Below are 5,876 nucleotides of genomic sequence, written 5' to 3' on the forward strand. Positions count from 1 at the left end.
TCCGGTGCCATTCTAGATCTCAGGACGAGATCCTTTCGTAGTGGTGGAGTGTTGTAACGCCCCAAGACCGATGTGCCAGGCGTCCTCCAGTTATTCACTGTTGTTGCCTTGTCATTGCTTGCGTGTCATGCATTGCATATCATGTCATCATGTGCATTTCATTTGCATACAGGTTTGTCTCATGCATCCGAGCATTTTCCCCGTTGTCCGTTTTGCATTCCGGCGCTCCGTTCTCCTCCGATGGTCATTTCTACCTTTCTCTCGTGTGTGGGGATTAAACATTTCTGGATTGGAACGAGACTTGCCAAGCGGCCTTGGGTTACTACCGGTAGACCGCCTGTCAAGTTTCGTGCCATTTGGACTTCGTTTGATACTCCAACGGTTAACCGAGGGACCGAAAAGGCCTCGACTTGTGTGTTGCAGCCCAACACCCTTTCAATTTGGCCCAAAACCCACCTAAACCCCCTCCATCATCTAGAGCGTTCGATCACGATCGCGTGGCCGAAAACCGCACCTCATTTGGACTCTCCTAGCTCCCTCTACCTATAAATATGTGATCCCTCCAAAAACTTCGCGGATGAACCCTAGCCTTCCCCTTCCTCGCGCCGCCGGACATGTCCGTCCGCGCCGGACGTGTCCGCCGGCCACCTCGCTCCGACGAATCCCGTCGTGCCACGTCAGCCCACCGCCGCCGCCAGCCTATCCCGAGCCGCCACCTCACCTCCCCTGCGCCCACTTCGCCGCCATCCTCCCGGGGCCCAGATCCGGCCCGTCCCGGGGCCGAACCGGGCCGCACCGGGCCCTCTCTCCGCCACCGCTCGCCCCAGGCTGCCCGAAGCCGTGCCGCCGCCACGAACTCCGCCGGCGGCGAGCCTCGCCGCACCAACCGCCGACGCCACCCTCTGCTTCGCCGCCGCCGAAGCCCGGCGCGCCGCTAGCCGCCGTTCCCCGCCGCGCCGCCCGCTGCCATGGCCTCCCCGCACTGCGGTTGCACCAGCTCCGGCCGCCGGAGCTCGTCCACGCCTCAGATCCGGCCATCCCCGCCAACTCCGGCCATTCTCTGGCGAGATCCGCCCGGGTGGATGAGATCCACCAGTTCCGGCATCCAAACGCCCGTCTTAGATCTGCACCGAGCCGTCCCGCACCGCTCCATCCCGTTGACTTTCTCAGAGAGGTTAAAATTTCACCAAGTCCCCGAGATTTCCATGTTTCATGTGCCCATTTTCATCATGTCGTAACTCCGCATCCGTAATTCCGATTTGGGCATATAGCATATCAAAATGTTCGTCTCAGAGAGCACATCATTTCATCTCATTGCATCATTTTCATTTGAGTTCATCTTGATGCCCTAAATGCTGTTAGAAGAGTGCTATTTGAGATAGTTGCCAGATCTGCTGCACTAAATAGCTATTTGTCATTTTTGCCATGTTTATTGTGTGCATGATATGCCCCTGAGCTCTATATGTGTTTTGTTATATGCCATGCCATATTTCCAGAGGTGCTACCCATGTATTTTTGTGATCTGTGTGGTGACTAGCACAAGCTTGCAAAGTGGAGCATTCGTTAATGCTGATTTCAGGGACTTAGCAATTCCACTAAGTCCTTGGTCTATTCTTATCAATATGCCATATGTTCATGTTGTTTCCTAGTGATCCGTGCCTCTTTTGAGGATGATCAGTAAGGATGTTTTGTTAATCTTGTAGTGCTCTATCCATCCATGTCTTTGTTTGCATTTATGGAGCACCCTAGCTTGAGTCAATCGAGCTCTACTTTTGTCATTTCGTGAATCTGGGCAGATTGTCTACTTGTTAGCGATTTTGCCGGGGATGTTGTAATTGATCTGTGCATGCTATGTTATTTTTCTTTCCATGTCTAGCTTGTATAATGTGTATTCTTGATGGGTGTATGCTTAGATTGTCATGACATGCTCTGTAGTGAGTGCATCGAGCTCGTAAACATGCCTACTTGATATCTGATTTGCATGTTCCAGTTTTTCACAAAGTCTGAGAGTGTGATTATGTTTTTGCCATGTTCACATGCTTGCAATTGTATTTTCTGATCCCTTTTGGCTCAAGGTCACTAAGGGACTTTTGTTAAGCTCTTTGAGTAGCCCCATTCCATGCCTTGCTTTGCCATGTTCAGGCCCTGTAACATATAGTTTTCATGCTCCAAAGTGTGCTACCTGATCTGAAATTCCAGACAAGTGTTAATTTCACTAAGTCTGAGATCTGTTTACCGTTTGCATTTTTGCCATGCTTGTTTGAACCTGTTAATGGATGAATTGTCCGTAGCTCAGTGTTCATCTTTTGTTAAGCATCATGAGTGGATCCCTGCCATGTATTTTGCTGCCATGTTTGGGTGATGTAGCATGTTCATCTTGTTGCATTCAGATGGCTACTTGTTGTATATCGCAGACCGGTGCCATATTTGAATTGCTTGCCATTTCCAAACCGCGACTCTGATTCCGGTGTTCTTTATATTGTTTTCGCATTTCAAGCGAATTCACCTCACCTTCCCAGTGGCACACTTGGATTTCCAAGTCGAGGCCAGTTTCAATCATTCCTTGTCAAATCATGCATATGCATCGCATACCGCATCCCGCATATCATATCGTGTTCATGTGTTGGTTGTTTACTATGTTGTGTGCTTCTTTCCGGTGTTTGCTTCTTCGGGTTGGTTCCGATAACGTCGCGTTGGTGAGGACCCGTCCGTCTACGCCCGTTTGTCTTCTTCATGGACCCGTTCTTCTTCCTTGCGGGATTTCAGGCAAGATGATCATACCCTCGAAATCACTTCTATCTTTACCCGTTCTTCTTCCTTATGCCTGGTGTTTTGTTCCACTCTTGCCGCCCTAGTTTCCGTCATATCGGTGTTATGTTCCCGGATTTTGCGTTCCTTATGCGGTTGGGTTATAATGGGAACCCCTTGACAGTTCGCCTTGAATAAAACTCCTCCAGCAAGGCCTAACCTTGGTTTTACCATTTTCCACCTAGCCTTTTTCCCTTGGGAGTCGCGCATCCCAAGGGTCATCTTAATTTAACCCCCCCGGGCCAGTGCTTGTCTAAGTGTTGGTCCAAACTAGAGCCACTTGCGGCGCTGTGACGCCCGGATAATTAAGCTACAGTAACCCTCTGCTAATGATGCCACGTCACCTCGTTTATTGTTGCTAATCTCGAGTTAGTACGAAACCGATTCAACTTCAAATTCAAAATAAAGTCAAACGGTAAAGGTTTTCAAATATTAAAACTATAATGTTGGGGTATTGCCAAATAATGCATAGGTAATCATTGTGGAGAAACCAAAATTTTATAAAAGTTTAAATGCACTTAAATGATTAAAATAGTAGGTAAAACTATTGAATAAATGTCTTTGAATGTTATAAAATACTAAACTATTTTGATCAAGGGTAAAACTTTCTGTGAAAGTAGTTGGAATTGTAACTCTATTTTAGATATGGGTTTTACTTTTTGTAAAACTATAAATTATTAGGTAAATAAAGAAAGCAGAAAAGAAAAAGTAAAAATAAAACAAAACAAAAAAGAAAAAAAAGCCCCCTGGCCAACTGGGCCAGACGGCCCAGCTCACCGACCAGGCCGGCCCACCTGGCCCAGCCGGCCGAACCGCCCCTGCTTATCCCCATGAGGGGGAAACCCTAAACCGTAACCCCCCACTCCCCATTCCCCTCGCCCTCACTCGCTCCCCCCGATCTGGATCGGGGGAAACGGCGCCCCGACACCGCCGCCTCTTCCCTACGCCCCGTCGTCGGCAGGCGCCGCCCGTCTCCGCCGGCGCCTCCTCGTCGCCTTCCCACACCGCCTCCTCAACCCTCCTCCCCGACCGACCTCCTAGCGCCTCTGCTTCCTCCTGGCGCCGCCCCGCCATCGCCGCCTCGACCCCGACTCCGTCGCCCGAAGCCGTCCCGGACGCCGCCGGACTTCCCCGTCTACGCGCGTCGTCCCCGTCCACCTCCTCATTCCCCCGCTACCCGAACCCCTGCAGCTCCCCTGTGAGGATCCACCCCATACCCTCCTTCCCCTCCTCCCGTGCGCCGCGGCCTCGTCCGCGCGACCGACGCCATGCCCGCCCACTCCGGCCGCTCGTCGCACTCGCACGCCCGCGTCGTAGCTCGCGCCGCCCGCCCTAAGTGGCCTCACCCGTCGCACGCTCCACGCCACTAGGCTCCCCCGCCACGGCCCCTGCTCGCCGCTTCACCGCGGGCAGCGCACCGCCCCGGCCACGGCCTCGCCCCGGGCACCGCTCGCGCCGACGGCGCCCCTCACCTGCGCCTCGCCGTTCCTCACCGTGGTCTGCGCCCTTCCGCGTGCACCGGCCCGTGCCGCCACCGCAGCCACTGCTCGCCGCCTGGCGCCCGCGCAGCTCCGGCCCTTTCCGTCTCTGGCCGCAACCACCTCCACCGCCCTCTCGCGCGACCCCCGCCGACCTCTGCGGCAGTTCGCCACTCGGCCGACCTCGCCGGTGCCGTTCCTGGCCGGCCTCTCTGCGGCCCTGGTGGTCGCCCGACGCCGGCGCCCATCAGTGCCCGCTCGACCCTCATACGGGTCTGGCGCCGGCAACGCTCCAGCACCCGTAACCGCCCCGATAGGCCACTGTGCCACTGGACAACGGGGCCCACCCCCCTGTGAATGAATTAAAAAAAGGAAATTAATAATAAGTAAATAAAAATGTTAATTGATTAATTAATTAACTTAATTAATCCCATTTAATTAAGCTAATTAAACATTAGGAACCTAATTAAACTGATTAATAGGTTAATTAGGTTACTGTACCTATGACATGCGGGACCCACATGTCAGCGACCCAGTCAACACCTCTGTTGACTGCTGATGTCATGCTGACGTCATGATGACATCAGCAAATACTGTTTTGGATAATGTTGACTTAAAATATTTAAATTAATCTTAAAAATGATTTAAATCTTTTAAAATTAATATAAAATAAACCGTAGCTCGGATGGAAAAACTTTGTACATGAAAGTTGCTCAGAACGACGAGACGAATTCGGATACGCAGCCCGTTCGTCCGCCACGCATCCCTAGCATAGAGAACACGCAATTTTCCCCCTCCGGTTCATCTGTCCGAAAACGAGAGACACCGGGAATACTTTCCCGGATGTTTCCCCCCTTCGCCGGTATCACATCACACCGCGTTAGGGCATACCTAGCACCGTGCTTTGTGTTACATTTGATTGCTCTGTTATTTATTGTGTTCCCCCTCCGTTACTTCTTTCCGGTAGACCCTGAGGCCGATGCCGGTACCCCTGTGATCGACTACGGAGTTGACGATCCCTCTCTCTTGCCAGAGCAACCAGGCAAGCCCCCCCTTGATCACCAGATATCGCCTACTCTCCTCTATACTACTTGCATTAGAGTAGTGTAGCATGTTACTGTTTTCGTTATTCCTATCCTAATGCATAGCCAGTCCTTGCTACTACTGTTGATACCTTTACCTGCAATCCTACTTACTTAGTATAGGATGCTAGTATTTCCATCTGTGGCCCTACATTCTTGTCCGTCTGCTGTGCTATACTATCGGGCCGTGATCACTCGGGAGGTGATCACGGGTATATACTATATACTTTATACAGGATACATGTGGTGACTAAAGACGGGTCGGCTTGAGGAGCACCCGCGAGTGGATCTTTGAGGCGGAGTGACAGGGTAGGTTCAGACCACCTAGGAGAGAGGTGGGCCTGGCCCTGGTCAGTGTTCGCGGATACTTAACACGCTTAACGAGATCTGGGTATTTGATCTGAGTCTGGCCATTTGGTCTATACGCACTAACCATCTACGCGGGAGTAGTTATGGGTATCCCGGCGTCGTGGTATCAGCCGAAGCCTTCGTGACGTCAGCGACTGAG

Source organism: Triticum urartu, chromosome 2A (assembly GCF_056163025.1).
Source record: "Triticum urartu cultivar PI428250 chromosome 2A, HENAU_Tu73, whole genome shotgun sequence".
Taxonomy (NCBI): Eukaryota; Viridiplantae; Streptophyta; class Magnoliopsida; order Poales; family Poaceae; genus Triticum; species Triticum urartu.